Genomic DNA, 23,790 nt, shown 5'->3' with positions numbered 1-23,790 from the left:
AAAAACACAGAACTTTGGCAATGACCTCATTGCCTTTAAAGCTTGATGCAATAACTAAATCAGTCCCATCTTCGACAACTGCAAAGCAACAAAACTATTTAAGCATAGCGAATAAACCACACGTCACAACAAGCATTTTTCCCCAAAATGAAAGTAATGGGAGGAAGATTCATACGAGTGTTCCTCAAGTAATCGGTGCCACCGAACCAATGATTGACTCCGCTCTTCCTCCCACGCAAGGCATCAATAATCGTTCCAGCCAAGGAGAAGCTACTACAAAAGGGAAACTAAGGGTTGGACACTCTTCTCGGAAAGTGGCCACTTTTTGCTTGAGCATATATTTTAATAGTTGCTTTTACATAGGCAAATATAAGCGAGTAACTTGGGATTCCTCAATTTTATGAAAGAAAAAAATTGTTTTCGTCTATGGAAGCTCACCGTGGGACGGAAGTGGTTTGTGTACCTTAGTCCTATTTATTATCGAACGGTAATACATCATATCTACTGAAAGTATTTAATGAATCATAGCGGCCGAAGCAGGTGGCATGTCGTCATCTGCTTCCAGCCAGCATCTAATTAAGAGCCTCAAGTAAAAGTGTGTTCAACTGCTAGATCAAGGCATGTGTTCATGGGCACCATTAAATTGCAAAATTTTGCTGTTGGTTACGGGAATACGGGTAGTTTTTCAACGTAAATCCGGTTAAAAACAGATGCTTGAAGATTTTATGTGAAGAATAAAATAACACTTTTCTATAGACACCACTTTTGTTCCAATAGTTTAAGCATTTTTTACACGCAGAAAACTGTATAATCCGCCATCTTTAACGCTGCCATTAAATTGCAAACACACTCCATGGTTTAAGTTGAATGCAATCTTACTTGAGGCTCTCTAGCATCTTATGACGTCAGTGGTGCCACCCGTGGTGCCACCCGTGGTGCCACCCGTGGTGCCACCCGTGGTGCCACCGACGTCATGCACGCACGACCGTCGTTCGCGCGGTAGGCCTACCTCACTGATCTCTAATATAGGGGCCTGGAAGGCGCTTAGCCTAGCTCGGAGTCGGGCACGAGTGAAGCCATCGGAAGTTCGATGCTTGTCCCAGAAATCGAGTGTTTGCTGGGTTTTATAATGGATTCAGTGAATGTTTTGATTCATGCTTTCTTGCATTTTTACATGGGTTTTAATAATCATTTTTAGGAATCAATCTTGAGAATGAGGCACTTGAACTTGGGGAGTGTACACTTAATCAACTAGAATCTCGAAATTCTCAGACATGAAATGGCTTCCAAGAAGACATCTCGGGCCTGCATGAACGCGACAAGCAGGCTCTATTGTTATAACAAAAGCAAATCAAGCGCCTTGGACACTGTTTCGACCACCGCTCGTAAGAGTGGGAAAGCCTGTCAAGCGCTCACTTCCGGGACAAGCTGCTTACTTCCGGTGGCTTTATACCTGTTCGCTCAATGCGCCATCCAACCCTCTAGTGGAGATTATTGGCCCACCTCAAAACAAACTGCCATAGACAAGAACCTTTTTTACACATAAACTCACTGATCTCTATGACAATTGTTCAATCGCGCATCCCCGCTCAGCGAGTGCGGCCACCAGACGGCAATGTTGCACGTCGAAAAATTGTGTTTTTGGAGCGTTGCCGAGGCTGGCCGCAGCGTGCTGAAGACACATTTTCTACTTGTTCGTCGTCATTCGCCAGAAACATTTTTTTTAAAACCCTGCGTAAGCCGGATACTTGCTAATGAGAACATGTGTGAGTTTTTACGGAAGCGCAGTGCCGAGAGAAAAAAGCACAACTCGTCGAAAGCAAGTTTCGACGGTCTTGCGGCATGATCAAAGCTTCCTTGGCATGCCGAAGCGCTGAGTCTCTGTGCCTTGGCACGCTAGATTTGTGAACATATGAAGAAAACCTATTTTCATTGTACCGAACGACACTCCAAGTGCAACTCTTAGCTACCGTAGAATACCATGCATCCGCCCATTCCACATGAAGTGCCGATATACAAATTTCTAAGATCTGAGAAAATATGCACAGTACATTTATATGTAAATTTGATGACCAGGCAAGCGCCCATTCCCCCATTTTTTTAGCGATTATCTCTAAATTATGAGTGGGCGCTTGCCTGGTATTTTACGGTAATGCAGTAGCGTACAATTGAAATAAAGTAGTGTTGTATCCTGAATGCCAAAAGATGCACAAAGGCTTGCCTAGTGTGATGCAGATGGACGCTGCGGGAAGCTCGTTGAGTTGAACATTGGAGATGCGTGTTACATTCTAAAAGTAAACAATGAAGCCCCCGCACCCCCCCCCCCCCCCCCCCCAGTTCAACTTCAAACCATATAATTATCTGAGCATGTCTCAAAGGCAAGAAAGCACAAGTGGCTAATGTTTTCATGCATTAACAGACAAAATGGAATCATCAGTGCTGAAGCTTACAAAAGAACTGCTTGTAACAGCTTCTGCAGCAAAAACATGGCTTTTGTAGCACATATTTCATTTAATTTATTTCACACTGCAAACTTAAAGACATGACGTCCCGAAACCAAGACCACACGCAACGAAAACAGCACAACCAAGCACCGGGGCAGGATACCACTAGCAGACAATAGTTGCTTGAACGACGGCAAGTTGAAGTATTCAAATAACGAACCTGCAGCAAAAAGATGTCCGAGCGTTCCTTCATGGCTGTGGTAGCGTGCCTCGAACAACTGGCGTTGGATAGCGGCTTCTGTAGAGGCATCGTAGCTGAAGACCAGTGCTGGCAGGCTCCTAATGCTCCCAACTTGAAATCCACCAAGATGGGTCCCAGGAACCACTGTTTTCCCGTGGTTGGCTCGAGAACAATCAATTTCGTGGCGTCCTGTAGTTCGTCCAGCATATGGGCCCCGTCACTGCTGGCGATGCTCAGAAGTATAATCTGCAGCAAAAAGATGCGTGAATGCTTCATCACGGCTGTGATAGCGTGTCCCCCACATTTGAGCTTTTGGAGCAGAAATTACGGTTTATCACATTGTAAAAAGCGATGCAAGAACTATAGGAATTCCCGCAGTTCCTCACAGTGTCATAAAAACTATCAGAACTGCAATTATGACACACAATTATTCACAGCAAAAAGAATGCTGTTGGAAATGGGGATAGAAAGCAAAAACACAGAACTTTGGCAATGACCTCATTGCCTTTAAAGCTTGATGCAATAACTAAATCAGTCCCACCTTCGACAACTGCAAAGCAACAAAACTATTTAAACATAGCGAATAAACCACACGTCAGAACAAGCATTTTTCCCTAAAATGAAAATAATGGGAGGAAGATTCATTCATACGAGTGTTTCTCAAGTAATCGGTGCCACCGAAAGAATGATTGACATCGCTCTTCCCCACACGCAAGGTATCAATAATCGTTCCAGCCAAGGAGAAGCTACTACAAAAGGGAAACTAAGGGTTGGACACACTTCTCGGAAAGTGGCCACTTTTTGCTTGAGCATATATTTTAATAGTCGCTTTTACGTAGGCAAATATAAGCGAGTAACATGTGTGAATTTTTACGGAAGCGCAGTGCCGCAAGAGAAAGGCACAACTCGTCGAAAGCAAGTTTCGACGGTCTTGCGGCATGATCAAAGCTTCCTTGGCATGCCGAAGCGCTGAGTCTCTGTGTCTTCGCACGCTAGGATACCGATCAAGAATTGGTGCCGCGAAAATGTTTTGAAGGTGTGTCGTGCACAGATGCCTTTGCATCTTATATCGGCTAAAGAGTTCTGGAGCATCCAGATGTTCAGGCGAGTTGCTATCAATAAAGGGGGGAAAGCAATCTGTACAGTTGCTCTTATGCACTATTAACCATGGCTGTGTTCCAAATCTACTCTAATAGATCACATAGCAGCACAAATAGAGCAATGCTGTAGAGCAAGGAGGGTTTTCGAAGGCAAAAGTACAAGACGGCGAGAATGGAGATCTTTGAAGCGCGGTCCATATAGTCGTGTGCAGTCTGTTGACCAATCACAATTATTCGAGCCGTGCTCAAACGTCAAGTGAAATTAAGTAGGTTGATAATGAGACACCGCTGATCACTGATGAGGAGCTGTTGTGCGCAATATTCTCTGAACCGTCTAACAAAAAAAACAAAAAAGAAGTACTTTCCCCCTTTCTTCTGTCGCCACTTAGTTACAAATACAGTCGTCAGAGTAAAATAAACCGCTGCTCCAGAGGCACATACGGCTACAGCCACATTGCACTCGCAAAACACATTCACACGGTGTCGATTCTTGACCGGCATCCAAGCGTGCGAAGGCATAGAGACGCAGCGCTTCGGGGTGCCAAGGAAGCTTTGAACATGCCGCGAGACCGGCGAAACTTGCTTTCGACGAGTTGTGCCTTTTTTCTGCTGCACTGCGCTTCCGTAAACATTGTCACGTGTTTTCATTCGCAAGTCTCATATCTTACATAGTTTTAAAGAACTTCTTCGGTGAATGACGACGAACGAGTAGAAACCGTGTCTTCAGCACGCTGCCACCAGCCTCCGCAACGCTCCAAAAGCGCGCCCTCTCAACATGCAAGATTGCCGTCCGGTGGCCGCACTCGGGCTGCAGCGATCAAGCGGGGGTACGCGATCCAGCAATTGTCCTAAACATCAGTGTATAAACTAGAGAAAACACGACATGCTCTTAAATTCAGTACGCGACAGCGCTCATTATGATTATTCAATGAGCGCGCTTCAGTCTTTCATGTTAAAATCTGATTTCTCCGGTTCTTACCGCGCCCGAAAGCGAAAGGGTGACGGCGCCCGAAAGCAAAAGGTACGAACAGAAGGAGTTCGGGAGAGCCCACTCAGCCCAGAGCAAACCAAACAGTCGTGGCGATGAGCCCTGCGCCTGCACACGTCCATCAAGTCGAGTCTGATGCGTGGATAGGTTTCCCTCGCGCAACTGAGTCCGGAAGCTAAAGCAAAAAATATGGCGCGTTTTCTGACTCAGCCCGCGCCATTGCGTTAAGTAACGCGTCTTTGATTCCTTCTGCACTTCGGTTATCTCGCAAGGCGCATGCGAAAATGAGCTGGCTTACCTTCTTAGTCCGGTTGAATGGTGAAAGATGATCGCGGCGACGACGAAGAGTGTTGCCGCCCTTCCCGCCCGTGGTGGTTCACGCGCGAGCGAGCATACAGACCGGGAAGTAAACATCACGTGATGGACGGCGCTCCTTGCTCGGTTGTCGTCGTCCGCGAGCTGAGTGCGCCGGCCTTTGGGTGGGTCTCCCTCCGCCGTTCGAAAGAGATTTTAGCATTGGCACGAATGGCACGTAACATGAGACATCTGCCAACAAGAAAACTATCTCTAGAGCAAACGTGGCGTGTGTTATGTGTTTTTACTTCAAAGAAAAGGGAACACAGACCTGAACTAAGAAATATGTGAAGCCGTACATTTACGGACTCGAGCCGTCATGTCGCCTCTACGGCGTTTTGTCCGTGCGCGCCTCTCACGGCGCTTTCCAGTTTTGAAAAAGGCTGTTAACTTACGGTTTTTTTTTACAGTGTAGAAACGGCGAGTCCTGCCCGTCTAGCCTAGGCCACGACGATCCCGGGGTGGTTCCGCAGCGAGACTCGGGCAGTGATATCCCGGGACAGCCAGCCTACGCAGCGCCGGCATGGGAAGGACGATCCGCAGGCCTGGACACTGACTCCGACTGTGAGCTCTGATCGACGGACGACAACAAGGGTCGGCGTGCCTGGACTGCTGGCTCTGAATGACGGGCAACCGTGAGGTAGTAAACTTATTCGCTGTCTTCTCGGTGCTGTATGTCACTCCCTGGGTGACGAACGGAGCGCATACAGATTGGGCGATGATTATTAGTACTAAGCGAACTCCATAAAGAAACCAGTATTAAAATGGCACATCCAACGTGGGGCTCGTTCGGTATGCCTCTGCTTCTAGTCGTCCCAAGGGAGTCTCACGGATTCGTTGAGCGGGTTGTTCACTAACGCTAACGATGCCCGTTGAGACAAATATGTTGGAATTTTGGCGACTTGTCTCACGGCAGAGCTCAGCAGGTGTCTCCTCGAATCAAGTACCTAAAGGGCTCGAAGAACGATGTTGAATACACGCTTTCTCGGGTACCCTAGAATAGTGGTTGGCAGGAGACGGGGAGCGCGGTTAAGACTTAAGAAAGTCGTCTCCAGAGGCAGAGGAGAGTCACGGCATGTTCGCTGGAAGGCAGGATAACGAGTGGCAGGAGGGGAAACAGCCAGGACTCATTGCAGATTTAGGATTTAGGCTTGGGGTGATCAGAGCCGTATATTGGGAGAGTTTGGCCAGTGGGTGTGGCGACGAAGGCGCCGGAGAGGAGAAAAGTAAATGAAAGGGAGGAGAGCGCCGAAGGAGCGAGAGAGAAAGAAGGGAGCAGAGAGGAGACGACCGCCATTTTTGAGCAACGCTGTCGGAGACTGGTCGGAGAAGAGCGCTGCTGAGGCTACGCGTCGTCTGCTACGGGCCGGCTTCTTTATTGCCTGAATAAAAGTTTGTGGCTATACGCCGAAAAATCGTCATTTATTAGCTTTTTAACCCACCGAAGAATAGCAGAATGTCATTTTCTTGCCAGAGCCAGCGATATAAAAGGCAATAATCGAGATTTAGATGCCGATGCCACGCATTCCGCCGGGAGAATGATCGAAGATGGCGGCCCTCCCCACTCAGCTGCGAGCAGCCGGGAGTTCGCGCGCATGCGCTCATGCCTCTCGCTCTGCGCCGCGTGCTGATTGGCTCGCTCGGGAGGAGAGCGTTACGGCGGCGAGATCATAGACTGACCAAACTCTCCCCTTATACGGCTCTGGAGGTGATGCGGTAGGCAAGTAAGCGCTTGTCGAGGCCTGGAGTGCAGATGGGTCTTTGACAGTGGGTGTTGGAACGATTGCGGAAATGGCAGTTGACACCGGGAACGCTGGCAGACGAGATTGTCAGCGGGTGTCGAGCAAACTGGCGGAAATTGCGGTTGGCACCTGCAACGCTGGCAGGCGAGTTAATGAGCACTATGATTTGTAACTGCTGGGCCAAGACGGCTAGTTTCTTCACGTCAGTCCAACAGTCGACAGAAGGCGGAGGGACGACTCTCCATTGAGGGGGGTCGTTCCAAGAAAGCTGCGAATTGATTCAGATGATTCTTTCTCGACTTCACTCTGGCCGGTCGTGGCACTGACAGCAAGACTTTTAATAAGTTATGTCGCGTCACGGCCTGGCCGGGGATGCGGCGGTAGACATTTAGGTGGCTTGTAGCTGTCCAGCTTGCCTTGAGGTGTGAACGGTTGAAGCGGGCTTGCTCGCTGAGCGTGAACAGTGGAATCAAGCCTAAGGTCCACTTCAGACGGGGCAATTTCCCCCAGCAACTTAACGTCGCAGCACCAGCAACACAGGCCGCCCGCGTTCAGGCGCTGCAACCAAATTGCAACGACTTGCCATCATCATCATGAAATTTGATTTTTCTTGCACTATATAGACGCACAACTACGTGCTAAAAACATGTTTTTATATCTTTGACTGGCATTAATACTCACTCATGTTTCTGAAAAAGTTTATTTCCAAAAACGATCCATTTGAAACCAGGACCAAGTCTTCAGGTGTCATCCTCACCACCACAGGGGTGTCACGTCAAAATATTGCGTCCCTGATTGGCTGCTGCCGCTTCAAACTTTTCCAGTTTGTTCGAGTTGTGTGTCTGTTTTAAGCCGAACCTGATCTCAGAAATTCGTGCTGATCTGGGAATACCGAGGGAACTACCCGCCAGCAACCTCAAAATTGCTAGAAAAGTTGCCCCATTTGAGGCGGTTTTTAGGGAACTGAAATCAAGGGCAGTGGAGCTCTGGGTTCAAACCCACCTGGAGACGTTTCTTTTCTGTTTGCCTTTTTTTAAGTATACAGTATATATATATATATATATATATATATATATTTATATATATATATATTTATATTTATAAATAATACTTTTTTGAAGTTTTAACGTATAGACGCATAATTTACACACTAATTCACATTCAGAAGCGCTTTTATTCACACACTGTGGCTCCCTAGTGCTTGCAATAGCTTCTTGCTAAGCTATTGCAAGCTCTGCAAAGGGAGGGGCATCTTCCCACCCTTTGCAGGCTGTAAAGCTGTGGCTTGCACAGCTCTAGCAGGTCGCACCTCGCACACTGGCTCCATCATCAAGCATAGGGGCTGCATGAGTCGCGCCACACCGTAAGGCTATATACGGTTGGGTCACAGCACCTGGGACCATTCGTCGCTGCATTCAGCTGTGGTATGGTGGCATGGTCAGGGCATGAAGCAGGGGTACAACTCTTAAATGCTCATCTTCATCACATTTGAAGCACATTTTTTTATTACTTTTGTGTCGAGTTGTCAACATTTTAAGGATGAGGAAGCAAGCAGCAGCGAGGGCAAGAAAAAAATTGAAAGCCGCTCTTATTGAGAATTTATTACAAGCACTAGGAAGCAGTGGAGTATTCTTAAAACGCTTCTAAAGCTGAATTGGCGTATAAATTATGTGCTAGTGCCTCAAAAAAAAAATGAAGTATAATTAATAAGGATAAAAATATACACCAGGAGGACTTCAACCAGAACAACACAGTCTGTAAATTTCAAATTTGACACCATAAACCGCTTGGCCACCACCCAATTTTATTTTTTTCAGGTCGTTTATCGAGGTATATGAATTTCGTTTGCAGCTGTGGGCTGCAAGATAGATAGCCTTATTTTCATTTACTTTACTATTCCCACCAAATATGGCAAGTGACCAAGAATAGAACCTCATTTGTCGGCCGAGGCACTGTGCTTGCATCAAAGCAAACTAGCCTGGCTTGGTTGGCTTATATTTTGTTTCACTACCCGTTTAGGATTCTGTTGTCGCTCATCAAAAGAAAAAAAAAACGACTAAGTCTGACTTATTCTGGTGTGCAGGTACCCTTGGCAGTAACCTCTGCTAAATGGGGCAAAATATATATTATACATTTTTTAGCAAATATGCATTGTTTTAGCAAAATGAGCTACACTATTTGACTAAGGTGAAACGGAAGGAGCATTTCCACCTGGGTCTGTTTCCATCTTTCGCAGACACTATTTCCTGGTTTTTGTGGTTTGTATCAGACTTTTGTGTCTGACCGGCCAAAGCATCTGTGTTAGACTCAGACTGGTGTCTTTAGGATATGTGCAGGTATTCTTCGCAGCAAATGGCTGCCAATCATGAACACGAGTTTGTTCTCGGCCACCAAGAGCAAGTATTTTCAAGGTGAGCTATTGCCTGCCTATATTTTATTTATTTATTTATTTGGTGATACTGCCAGCATTCTGTGGAACGCCCAGGCAGGAGGTGTACAAAAACAATATTCAAAGACAAGCGGAAGTAGTACAAACAAGCAGACAGCGCCACTAGCACTACTTAACAAAGTGCGAGAGTAGTGCTTCAATAAAAGCATCTAATGATCTCAAATCAAAACACTTTCAAGAAGCTTATTCCACTCACACGTGGTTCTAGGAAAACAAAATGCTTTGAACAAAGTGGTTCCACACAATGGTTCGACAAGTGTTAATTGGTGTTTGCCTCTCATGGTCCTTGTTTCGTTAAATGAAGTGTAATCACAGAGACGCAGTCGCAAATTACCCTGTATCATATTATAAAGAAACTTCAGCCGTCCTGTTTTTCTCTGGGTTGCTAAATCACTCAATCCCGATCTTGGGTACAAATCTGAAACTGATGACATAAAACCATAATGGTTGTACACAAACTGCAATGTTTTTTTGTTTTTTTTGCACAGTCTCTAACATATCGATTGACAGCTTTGTATGAGGGTCCCATACAATACATGCATATTCTAGCATTGGTCTTATGATGGTTTTATAAGCAGTCAGTTTAGTTTCAGGTGAACACAGGTTAATATTTCGTTTTAAAAACCAGAGCTTCCGCATTGCTTTACGAGCTATAAACTCAATATGTGCAATCCATGACAAATCAGAGGTAATTAAAGCTCCGAGGTATTGATATTGGTTAACAGTATCGAGTGGTACTCATTTGATAGAATATGTAAAAAAACAAAGGGTTGTTCTTCCGCGTCAAGGCCATTTGAACACACTTTTTACAGTTTAGAACCATATTCCATTTTATGCACAATGCATGAACCAAAGATAGACATTAATTTAATTCTTCTTGATCAGACGGGTTGTTTACCTTAGCAAATAAAACACAATCGTCAGCAAAAAATCGGCTTTGTACATTGGGGTGGTGTATCTTTAAATCGTTAATAAAAATTAAAAACAAAAGTGGCCCAAGGACCGAGCCCAGGGGCTCGCCCGAGAAAACGGGTGGCTCGGGGGGAAAAAACAGTTAACACTAACACACTGTGTTTAGTGTTTCATTCCCCTTGGATGCCATTTCCTATGTGTAGTGGTCTTGCATTAGTATTTTTTGTCTCCCTTCTGCAAAAACACCTAAGTTTAATTAAGACCGAGTTCTTTCTTATACATGCAGGTCTTGGTGGCAAGCACCAGCCAATCAAGGCCAGAAGTTTGCTCTTTGCCGCTCATCGCAAGTGTTTTCAAGGTGAATGATTGATGCCTATCTGAGTTGTGTGTTTTATTCCTCACAGACACTCTATTTCCGGTCTTTATAGTGGTCTTGTGTCAGGCTTTTGTGTCTCTGTCTGGCCAAAGCATCTGTATTAGACTAAGACTGGGTTCTTTAGGATATGTGCAGGTATCCTGCGCAGCAAATGGCTTCCAATAAGAAACACGAGTTTGTTCTCGGCCACCAAGAGCAAGTATTTTCAAGGCGAGCTATTGCCCGCCTATATCAGTGATGTGATGGCTGCGCCAATTGCGCCAAACTGCACCAAGGGGCTAACCCTGCTACATTTTGTCAAAATATGGTAATCTGCGCCAAGCCTGCGCCAAAGGGCCAATTTTGGTCGCCTTTCAAAACCGAAACTAAACTAAGTACCGTAACTGAGCATGCATGAGCTAGGCGGCACAAACGGCCGCCCGACACAAAATATCCTGCATCAATCGTCCATGGTTTTTTTTAATGGTCTTTTCCCGCCATGCCGTCTCTTCTTTCACGCTCTCGTCGTCTCGTAAGCAATAGTCTGGTCTCGCGATTTTTTTTTAACGATAGATGTTGGCGTGTGTGTGTGCTGCAACGCTAGCGTGCTGGGTACCAGCCATGACGTGGCGCTGTGAAACGAAACTATGTTTTGGCGCGGCGGCAGTTGCTTTTTGAGCTGAAGCTCTCGCTCCTGAAATCAACAGCCACGCGACATTGTAGATATGGAGCTTCCTAAACTGAAACATAAGGACGGCCGCATGTTCATCAACATTCATGTTCTTGTTTAAAACATACGCTGCTACAAAAATCCCTCTCTAACTCAAAGACTGCTGTGTCGAAGTATTGATTACCTAGGTTTCTCTTGGTGGGCTTTCTTTCGAGAGGGACCCCGGTACGTGAAAAATGTGTTGTGAAGAAAAGTTGAAGTGAGCTAAAGCAAAGACGGGAATGTCCGCACGCTGAACCCGCAGAGAACGCTTGTTTGTCTCGAGTTCAGTTGTTGCACAAAGCGACCCTGGCTCGCGATGTCTTGCATCAATGCGCTGGAAGGTTCTTTTTTTCTGTGTTTAGCTCGTACCTCGCCTGCCGGCCTTGCAAGCACGCGGCGCTGGACTCTTTTTTGTCGCATGCTGGGCACTTACATTTTGCATAGATTTTTGGCAACCAGTTGGCACGGAGTAGAGTGCCTTCATACACATGCGCGCTTTTGCTTGAGTGGTGACATCTTAGCCATTTTTCCGCCCAGTCGTTTTTTTATGCATTTTGAAGTGCGCGCAATCCGCTGTCAGTCAGCTCGAGCGCGTAGCTTTGGCTAACGCATAGACGCCATTTTACCGCCCAAGTCACGCACCGAGCGCTCGAGAGCGTCACGCGCTGACACATCCAGGGTAACAATGGATGTTTTCACCCTGATACAGACAGACATGTAGGAACCCTAGGACGGAGCGGAGATGCATGCTTTCGGTTTCGATTAAACAGCAGTTTCGCTCGCGCGACAAAGCACGTGCACCTGCAAGCCTGCCGGAGTTGCCCTCACGTGCATGCGAACCAACGATGCGAACATAATTGCACGACAGAGGCACCTGCCGGGACGCTTGCAATTCAGTGTTTTACATTTAATTACTTTTGACGAAAATCTGGCACGTCGGCAATCAGTAAAACGGTGGCAAGCGGTTTTTCGGAATTGCTTGGCAATGCCTACAGCAGTGTACACTTGTGGGATGTCGCAATGTCTCTTTGCAGACATTAAAATTGGACATTCAATACTACCCTAAGCTAAAGCAAAGCTTGCTCCAGCTTTGCAGAATGTTTCGAAAACCAAAAAGAAATGTGTCATTTCATTGGCATTTCAGTTACATCTTGAAAGACTCCCAGGTGGCCAAACTTGACCATAATTGGTTTATTTCGGCGAGCAAGATTCCCTTCGCGTGTCCAGCATTTAAAACAAATATTTTTATTTTTATTAGAATATCTGCTTTAAAAGCTTCTTTTGCTGCTCCAAAACACTGTTTTGGCTGCTCCGAAAGGTGCTCCAAAACGGCTTAGGCCAATCACATCACTGCTATATGAGTTTCAGCATTTGTCAAGGAGCGCAAAAATCAAAGCCCGGGGGTTGGCCATTGCAAAAGTGTTGACTCGGAAGCGCATAGGGAGGAAGCTTTACAAAAGTATCCACCTGCCTCTACAAGTGAAACCGAAACTAAGAATGTGGGTTCCATTTGAAAAAAAAACATTGTCATCCCTAATTAACTTGGGGGCGGCACGAAGCAAACAAGCCACGTTACGAGTAGGCATGGTTCAGGCTTTTGTAGGGGTGGTCGATGACTCTGTGTTTTCCAAAAAGTTATCTTTTTCTAAAAGTGTGGTGGTCGAATATTCGACGATGGGCATTGAGTCGGGATGTTAAGGTAAAAATTTCATCCACATGCCGGGATTCATGTGCCTTGTCCCCCTAGCGAGGGGGACAAGGCCTTCAAAATTTTAGGTTCGCAAAATTGGTGCGTCAGTATTGACGTCTCATTTTACATCAGACCTCTCATTTTAAAACTCACTATAAATGACATGTCTAAAATTCGTTTGGGTGTACTTCCTTCCAGCAAGTATATGGTTCTGTCTCAAAAGGCCTAATCTGATGTTGACTACACCTCAGGTCTCCACCGACAATTCATCAGGACGAGACCCAACCGGGACATTAGGGATGAGTGGCTTAAGCAAGGAAGGCTACATATACGACAGCTTTTTGCGGACAAGAACCGAAAATAGATAGACGGTGGATGTTTCATTTGCAACGCCTTTTGGCATGCACATTCTGTTTGTTATGATTGAAGATTCCTGCAGAGTTCAATTTCCACTATTGTAAAAAAACCGAGCATGCGCTCAGATCGCAGAAGCGCCTACCCTCTGATTCGAAACGATCAGCAAATAAGCAAAGCGCATACCAGACACCCATACACCTGTTTTGAGCCATGCTCAAAATATTAAAAGAGCACATCAAGCGCCAGGTGCTTTGGCGTCTTTGCCACAATGGCGCCGGTTGCAGAGCTGACGGACCCGTGACTGGCACAAGCCATGGCATGGCCTTTGGGAACCAGGGAATCGAGATTTAAAAAGTAGCACAGAAATTGGAGGCGGGTGGTGAAGGTGGGCAGAGTTAACAGAAAACAAGGATGAAGGAAGTTTGTCGCATGAGGCATCTATGTCCCGTGCATATAATTTTGAGTGTGCTGTAGTTGGCTACAAAAAAAATAGTTACTTGGACGTAACTAATCGCAAATCTCTTGCAGTTTGCACGGCCCACAAGCCAGCAGGCGCCAGTTCATTCTTGTTCAAAGGTGAGGATTCTAGATTTTTAGATTGCTCTGAAGCAGCAATACTGAAGCCAGACAAGCGGTACGGCATATTTAATTGACGGAGCCCAGAACGACTGGGGACGCTTTCACTGAAGCTTGTTTTACTGCAATACCGGCTTGTATTGCAGCAAAACAAGCTTCAGTGAAAGCGTCCCCAGTCGTTCTGAGCTCCGTCAATTAAATATGCCGTATCGCTTGTCTGTTTGGCTTCAGTGTTGCTGTAGGCGCAAAACATGTGCCAAGTTTTGTCACAAGAGGCATATTATGTCACGCACATGTAATTTTGATTTTATCCGGCTTAGTGTGCTATAGGTGGCTGGTCAAAGAAATTGGTACTTGGACGCAACTAATCGCAAATCTTTCTGGCAGTTTCCAAGGCCGAGGAGCCAGCAGGTCCCAGTTTGCTTTACCTCAGAGGTGAGAATCCCAGATTCCCGAAGCAGGAATACTGAAGCCGAATGACCGGTACAGCATTTTTAATTGACGAATCTCAGAACGAATGGGGGCTCCTTCATTGAAGCTTATTTTTCTGTAATACACGCGAGCGCAATTGATGTATGCCTAGTTAAGTCGCAAGAGGTTATCTATGTCCTGCGCATGTAATTTTTCTAATCTTTCCGACTTAGTGTACTTGAAGGTGACAGCGCAGGAAAAATCGAACTCACACCAGACACTCAGGAAGACAAGCACACGCGCTGAACTTACAACTCTTGTGTATTCGACTGCTTCATTTTTCTCTTCAGCGTCTGGGTTGACTTTTCAGAACGTGATAAGTAGAAGAAGTAGCACGAAATAAAAAGGAAAATTCTAAAGAGAAGGCGAAAGAACAGTAAAAGAGAAGACAAATGAAGAAAGGGAAAAACTATCTATACGAAGCACATTTACAAATCGTCCCTCTTCCTCATCGCTATCATTTAGATAGAAATTGCAGCTCTTTGGTCGACAGCGCTATAGAAGGACTACTTACACACTTGTCCTTCAGCTGTGCTATCCTTTCCGCTTCCATTATTTCTCTAGTCAATGCGTCTCTACTCCTACCTATTACAGAACAATTTTCAAAATGTGCTATACAGCCACAATCGCGACAATGGATTCCCAAGTGTCCAGCTACGACTTGGTGGGTGTTATAAAAATGCTTTCTTAAACGATCATTCAAACACGTTCCAGTCTGGCCTATATACTCTCTAACACATGAGAGTGGTACAAAATATACAATTCGTTCAGTACAATTTACAAAGCTCTTTTGGTGCTTTTTCGAACAACCAACTTCCCGGTGTGCCGATCCGTTTACCTTCCGGCACAGGCTTAGAAGCTTATTTGGTGCTGAAAAAGCAACATTAATGTTAATGCAGTTACCTATCTTTTTTATACCGTGCGAAACTTTATGTATATATAGAACAACGGCCGTCCTTTTCTTTTCTGTATTGCGTTTAGGTCGTTCACCCCATCTTATTCTCCCTTATAAATCCTCTGCCACGGCTGTAAGTAATGCATTAGGATATCCTGTTGACTTTAACCTGGCGATTTGAGCATCAAAGATAACCTTAATTGAATGAATACATGACTTTTTGCTTTTCAGACCGCGTCAGGATTTTTGCAAGGTGGTTTCCTTGAACTGCTCACCATATATTTTAAATCTATGTTTGCGTGTTGGGAGGGTAACACCTTTCTGCAAAAAGCAGGGGTATGCATTGGATCATGCATAGTACCAGTTTTGAGTAACCTTTACCTCGCGCATCGGGGCCGGATCCTTTCACGTAGCTTAGATGCTTCTTCTGTTATGAAGGTGTTTCGCTTTGTAGATGATTTTTTGATTGTGCTAGATTGTGCAGCTAAGGACTTTCAAATATTAGTCTCTAATGTTATTTCCTGTTGTAAATCCTGTATAGATCCACCAGAAATCACTCATGAGCTCTCCACAGAAGGTTCCTTACGGTTATTGGACCTCAGATTAATTTTTCGGAGCATGATGTATGTTGGTCACACAAACCGAGAGGGAAGAAACCTCTTAATTTTCAGTCAGCACACTCCAAGCTTGTTAAGCGAGGCATTGTTAAATTATGTCTCACCAGTGTGCTTAATAAGTCTTGTATGCATTCACTTAAGGCCACGGTCCCACCGAATAAGACAGTTTAGGTACTTTTTGGCGGGCCATTACTCATCTCCTTTTAAATACTGTTTTGTGGGATTGATGTCATTCGAAAGGCAATACAATCCTCTTTCATTTGATATTATGTATGTGTTGGTTTTTACTGTTCATGCGCATTTGTAGCGTTGCGAATATGATGCCGCGGACCCTCACTTGCTCCGCTAGTTCATGTTTTATGAACGATTCATTAAAGATAGCACGGTTTCAATATAGCAGTTTTGTTAAGATGATGTCGGAGCAGAATCTAACGATACACTTTTTTGGTATTTGCACTACTTTGTTTTTTTCATCCCTCCAAATATTGCCCTAAAATTGTCATTTTTCAGCACAAATATGTTTTTAATGACAAGCGCTAGGGCAATGAAATTAGCTACAGATGTAGGGCTTATAATTGGTAATATGCAGAAAAAATTTTAATGTTGTGTAAAATTTGTTTGTTTAGATATTTTATATCAAACGTAGCAGTTTTTTGTGCTTCGAGTCATGGTAGTTCAAATGCCGCTGAAGAAATAATTAAACTATGATAAAATGCTTTAAGCATTTAGAGCTACAATGGTTGCCCAAGAGGTGGACGATAGGTTTTTTTCATTTTCAAAGTGATAACGCTCCAGGAGCCCTTCAAACTTACCTGTTTTTGACGCATATCTGTTTCGGACATCAAACAGATTTATTGGCATTTAATAACATTTATTGTTTGGAATAGATATACATTGCGATGTATTAAATTTTCACAATGATCTTGCTTTGGTTTCTTAATAGGTGTAGAGCTTAGCTAATTTTAAAAGCAATTAAAACTGCTTGGGTGTTTTGTTGCGCTACCTGGCGGATGGCAGACAAACTGCTGATTTCTAGTGTTCAAAAAATTTCTGAGGGCGGCGTTGGCGTCTGTATCATCATCAATCTCCGTGTATTTTTACCTTCACATTTAAAAAATATATTGGAAGATTTACTATCAATAAATGAATAGTTTACGTACTGGTTCAGGCTAATAAATCTAAGAAAAATAATTACACAAGCGTAGCGTGATATAATGCGTTCATTATTCCATATGATTGAATTCAATAAACAATAAAGACGAAGAGGAAAATAATACACCCGAGTTCACTTTATGGAGTCACTACATGAGCTTTAAAGTATCGGCACTCAGTTCCCCGAAATTGGTTTGGGCGCCGCCATTTTGGGTCTTGCTCAGAGCAAACGCAACTGCCGATCATCATGATCCAAAAGTGCGACTTCCTCAGCATTAGATGCGGTGCTCGGAAGCTGATGCAACATTGAAATGCTCTGTCGCGGGTTGTTTAAACATTTGTGAGGGACGGAAAAGCGTTTTCTGTGATTTTAGATAAAGCTCCTTATAAAGGCCGGTTCTCCCATGCAGCGAAGCGCTGATGTGGCGCTCCTCACGTGCCGTCATCTACTTATCGTCTCCGATGAGCATCAGTTTTGACAGTGCGATACAAAGCTGGTGAACGCTCCCGTTAGCACGCGCTTAGCGCGAGGTAAGCTCTATGCTTGTAGCCCTCCGCTACATGTGTGAACAGGCCTTAACTGGCTTAACTGATTTTAAGCCACAATTTTAAGCCAAGTGTCGTTACTCGGAACCGCAGCTAATTTACTGGCACAAGCTGGAAAAATGAAGAAGAGGCAGGTCTCCAAAGGTAGTGGCTTGTGGAATCCACGGGGCTTACGTCATGGCCCCTCCAGGTATTACAAGCCTCTTGAACAAAAGCATGAATAGTGTCATTAAATAAGCTACGCGTCAGAGTAGCGACACTTGGCCATATTGTGGCTTAAAATTATGGTTGCCAGTTATTTGAAGCTTTATCTGAAATCACAAGAAACGCTTTTCCGTCCTCCACTTTAAAAAGTTTTCGACAAAGCAAAGCAACATTACATGAGCTTCCTAACACCGAATCTAATGCTGAGGATGTCGCACTTTTGAATCATGACGATCGGCAGTTGCGCCCGCTCTGCACAAGCAACAAAATGGCGGCGTTCACAACACTGTCGGGGGAAGAGAGTGCCGATACTCTAAGCGCAGCTCATTTATTGGCTCTAGTTCCAGCGAAACTCCTTTTCCCTGACTGAAACTTAAAGTAAATATGAATAATACACCATTATTATAGCCTATTTAGTTATAACAAAATACACATAATGATAGGAGGAAGCGGGCGGGTAGGAGAAACGCGGGTTTTATGTGCGACCGTTCTAACCGTCTCAAAAGAAAGAACGCACAAGCTTGCGCTGGTTAACAAAAAAAAAAGGCATCAAAAGAAAAAATGCGGCACGCTGTGTTCTTTGTTATTATGCGTCTAATTGCAAATTGTTGTGTGTATGTTTATACAGCCGGAAATTAGTCTGCCTTAGTGGGCGTCCGGTATCTCAGCTGTAGATGAACAATTTAGCCAGTGCGGTACAGCCGCAAACCTGGGGTCTTTAACGTGCACCACGCAGTAGTGATACACGACCGCACGCCGGTACGATGCTCTTCCAGATCGAAACGGGCAGGGGCGGGGTGGGTTCTGCAGCGCGAGCTTTCCCTCCAAGTGCTCCGAGCTGGTGTGCGCTAGGGTACCTTCATGTGCGCTTTGCTTAGGTTGGTGGCATCTCGCCATTTTGTCTCACACGTTTATTTTTATTTTTTGTTCAGAAGCACGTGAAAGAGCGTGGCTCTGCACGTGTTTCTGGCGTTGACTGTATTATGGCGACATTTTGTTTTCGTTGATTTCTTTGTATTTTCCCTGTGAGTGCGTGCTGTCGGCATCGGGTACTACAAAAGGAGGCATCACCCTAAACAGAAGGACATTCAGGCACCCTAGTGTGCGCTAGACCATGCACTCGGCACTCGGCCACCGACCCCTCCCCCCCCCCCCCTTCTTGTGCGTCTAATTTATATACAGGTATAAGTATTTGGAGATCGACGATGGACGTCGATCGTCTCGAAGTAATGTAACGTAATAACAATGTGTAAATAATAAACTTGTTGAAGGACTGAACGACTGAATTTTTCAATTCTTGGATTGTAATATGGCGGTAGCCTATTGTACTTACTGTTGATGAAGAGCAATATGAGGTGACGAGGTAATTATTAATTGATGAGACTCCATAAGGACGACGACATTAGTGGGTGTCGAACCACAACGTACAATGCCAGACTTGTTTCAAGTATCGTGTACCCAATGACTTTCTTCACCCGCAACAGTATAAGGTAGAATCAATGAGGATGCTGCTTTACAACTGTACGTTGAACAGGAAAACTGCACTGTGCAGGAGTGCGTTAATATGAGGGACGGATTTCTAGCAGCATTCCCTGATTGACTACTTGGAATAAATGGCCTCGTTGACGTAAAGTGTCCCCGTTCCAAAAGATTCTTGAAGCATACTTAAACCGCCAAAGAGTATGAGGCGAAAAATAAGAAAAAGGAGCATGGTGTGAAAGGTCCAAATCACCACCATAGCTTCCACTATCAAATACAAGGGCAGTTACGCAATACACAAAGAGAGTTTTGTGATTTAGTTATATTTACACTGAAGGGCATTGATATCCAACGTATTCAGAGAGATGACACCTCCTGGTCAAACAACATAGAGCCTTTAATTTCTACTCAAGTTTTACATGGAAGGCCCCAGTTCCGCTGAAATTCCTTACGTAGACGAGTTGTCCGACCGATTAAACTGCCATTACTCTCTATCTGAGAATCTCTCGATCATTGTTTGTAGGCCACAGTATTATGAGATCGAGGAGTGTGGCTCTTCGTCCGCCGAATTTTGCTTCGGCGGGTTTTTTTTCCGTGTAATATAAGACCGTCGCGTGCTGCCGGAACAAGAACCTGGCGATTCTTCACTGAACTGCTTCTTCCGTAAGCTTCAAAAGGGCATTTTTTCGTTTCGCACATCATCTGCTCTGCTTGCCCGTTAGTTGCAGGATGGCATGGTGCACTAATGTGATGCCTCATGCCGTTTTTTTTTTCTTCAAAAACTTGTTTATTTTATTTGAAGCAAAATTTTGCGCGTTATTAGAGAAAAGCATTTTCGGGAGGGCAAAAGTAGGTAAAAGAGACCGTAGAACGTCAATGACGTGTATGGACGTCGTGGCAGGCATCGTGTAAACTTCCAGCCACTTAGAGCACGCATCGCCCATGACTCCGTAGATGCGGATACGTTTCGCCACCCACCGACTGAATAGTGGATCGTTTTCAGTTACTGTTCATGATGGCGTTGGACTCAAGGAAGACTTCGAGTCTTTCCGCAAAGTTAGGCCAGGTGCCAGGACTTTTGTCGAAAGCGGTAAGTGTTTGAAACGTCGACAACGTCGGTAGCCACGTGTTGTGCTTGACACTGGACACTTACCATTCGCTGAGAAGAAACCTGCTTGTTCTTCTGCCATGAGTCGTCCGATATCAGGTCATCACCGGAACACCATCTCCCGACAAAACTGGTCTTCATTTGTTCGCATGTCCATAGTTAGCAATCACGTCAACTTATAAATTCCCGAACGCTCATAACTTGTCGTCGCTAAACGCCGTTCATTCATAGCGTCTTCATTGCAAATAAACGTCTTCCTATTTCTTCTGATGGTTTTCCTAAGCTGTACTTACAACATTATGTCTGTCGGTACTTCCGAAAATATTGCAACGGCGTTTGTTTTCCGGGAACTATAATGTAAGAACCTTTACATCTTCCGGACCCCGTGAAACACAATATTTCGTGACGTTATTTTAGTCGTCATTAAAATGGTGAGGTAAGTACCGTAAATCGCGAAGCAGTTTACTTGACATCGGCTTCCACTGGTTGAGTCTACTGAGCGTGCGTTCCTGCAGAGGAAATTTTCATTGATAGAATATTGACACGTCAATCAACATTTGATTCCTTCTTGGTAAGATTTATTGCGAAAGCACGTTACAACCGCCGAACCGTATGTCCCTATATCAGAGAACAATTTATACCCAGCCTGGCATTCTCGCATACATCCGTTTGCTGGGCCACGCTACCTGAGTTAGCTGAGCACAGCTGGCAGCGGCGCGAGCAAGGCCACGAGGGGAACCTGATGGTGCTCGAGCCATCCCACTGTGAACCAATGTTTCGGCCACCCCACGGGTGCGTGTCGCCATCTATTGGTTGAACTAACGCCTTGTTCAAGATGGCTGCCGTGGGACCGCAGCCTTAAGGTTAGCTTTGATGCTCAAATCGCCAGGTTAAAGTCAACAGGATATCCTAGTGCATTACTTACAGCCGTTGCAGAGGATTTATTAAAGAGAATAAGATGGGGTGAACGACCTAAACGCAATACACAAAAGAAAAGGACGGCCATTGTTCCATTTATACATAAACTTTCGCACGGTCTAAACAAGATAGGTAACTGCATTAACATTCATGTTGCTTTTTCAGCACCAAATAAGCTTCTAAGCCTGTGCAGGAAGGTAAATGACGGCACACCGAGAAGTTGGTTGTTTGAAAAAGCACCAAAAGAGCTTTGTAAATTGTACTGAAGGAGTCGTATACCCTGTCCCACTCTCATGTGGTATAGTCGGATGCAACCTAAGAACAATCTTTTAGCTCCACCCACAAGCGCATTGCGCCCATCTGAAGTGCGTCCGCCGTCGAGAAAGTAGTTCGCTAGCAACGTTGCTTTTTCTTCCTCCAGGAAACGTGTCTTAAACTACTACAATAATTATTTAATTCAATCAGGACATTTAAATAATTTAGAATACGTTTTTGTCAACGAAATAGCTGTTTAGTAAAGAGAGAAAGTCATGTCCAATTTAGCGTCTTCCCAATTCATTTTCTGTCCAAGATACTGTCTAACATACCGTCTAACATACCTCTCAGCAGTGCTAAGCCTCGCGCCCGCTTCGAAATTTTCGTTGGCGATAGCGTCGCTGGATTCTCACGTTGTCGCGCCAAAACTGCTGCAAACGCAAGCCGAAACCATTAAGATTTCGTGGCGTAACCTCGGGCACGTAAAACACGGTGCAAAAAAGCAGAATAATTGTACGAGAAACTAGAGTCGCGTTGCTAAGGCCAGCAGCCATATTGGGCTTTCCTTTTTTTTTTTTTCAAAAAGATCGCGATTGGTCCACGGAATCGTGACGTCATGAAAACGATTGGCTGGCGTTTCTCGGCGTAGAATTACATTTTCCTCTGAGAGGCATTTCCGGTTTTTCTTAGCTTGCAACCGACTATAGAGAGTATGAGGCTAGACTGGAAGGTGTTTGAATGATCGTTTAAACGAGCATTTTTATAACACCTATCAAGTCGTAGCTGGACACTTGGGAATCCATTGTCGCGATTGTGGCTGTATAGCACATTTTGAAAATTGTTCTGTAATAGGTAGGAGTACAGACGCATTGGCTTGAGAAATAATGGAAGCGGAAAGGATAGCACAGCTGAAGGACAAGTCTGTACGTAGTCCTTCTATAGCGCTGTCGACCAAAGAGCTCCTATTTCTATCTAAATGATAGCGATGAGGGAGAGGGACAATTTGGAAAAGTGTTTCGTTTAGATATTTTTTCCGTTTCTTCATTTGTCTTCTCTTTTACTGTTCTTTTGCCTTCTCTTTAGAATTTTCCTTTGTATTTCGTGCTACTTCTTCTACTTATCACGTTCTGAAAAGTCAACCCAGACGTTGAAGAGAAAAATGAAGCAGTCGAATACACAAGAGTTGTAAGTTCAGCGCGTGTGCTTGTCTTCCTGAGTGTCTGGTGTGAGATTAATTTTGCTGCGCTGTCACCGCCAAGTATGGTTCACCAACTCGCCCAAGCTTCCATCCTATCGACTTAGTGTACTTTACGGGGCTACTCAATGTGATTGCTACTTGAACGCAACTAATCGCAATTCTCTCTCCCAGTTTGTCCCAGTTTCCACGGCCTACAAGCAAGCAAGCAGCAGTTCGTTTTTCCTCAAAGGTGAGCATTCCAGATACTTTAATTAGGTGCACGGTGTAAGATAATACTCTTCAGGTGAGGACAGCGCGCTCTTGGCCACGGCCCGATGAAGTTCGCTCTTCACACTCTCTCACTTCGGTTTCAAGCAACGCCAGCAGGTGACTCGTCGACCCGTGGGCGCGCTCAAGACGGCTCGTGCCGCCTAATGTACCACACGCGCAGAGCTCCAGCGAGGTTGTCACACGTGCAGAAAGACCATGGTGTACCGGCGTGTCATGACAACGAGATAATGTTTTTTTGCTGTCACACAGTTCCGCCGTTTGGCCGCCGGTGACACTGTCAGTCGCGGACACGGTGGCAGCCGAATGATGCAGTCTTTCGGATGCCCGTCGAACGAACACTATTTGATTCCTCGCGCCGCGCGTTCAGCCCCGGCGTGTCCTCACCTAAAGAGTGTATCTTTCACCGTGGTTAGGTGCAAAGCAGGAACTGTGAAGCCAGACGAGCGGATAGGTGTATTTAATTGACCGAGCTCAGAATGACCCGTGGCAGTGGAATGGAAGCTTATCTTTCCGCAATCAAACACAGACATAATTTTGAATCTATCCAGCTTAGTGAAGGATTGCTACTTGCAAACTAATCCCAAATTTTTATTTTGCAGCTTCTATATGGCTACAGCCAGAGCCGTTTATACTGAGAGAGTTTGGCCTTCTTAAGGAGATTTTGACAGTCTGACAACCACAGCAGCGTAGTCTGACAACCGGGGGATGACTACTTCCGTCCGCCATATTGTGGATCTGACTCATAGGAACTCTACGC

This window comes from Ixodes scapularis, unplaced genomic scaffold (assembly GCF_016920785.2).
Source record: "Ixodes scapularis isolate PalLabHiFi unplaced genomic scaffold, ASM1692078v2 PGA_scaffold0__279_contigs__length_252992795, whole genome shotgun sequence".
Lineage (NCBI taxonomy): Eukaryota > Metazoa > Arthropoda > Arachnida > Ixodida > Ixodidae > Ixodes > Ixodes scapularis.
The sequence above is the reverse complement of the archived record's forward strand: the minus strand, read 5'-3'. Positions refer to the sequence as shown.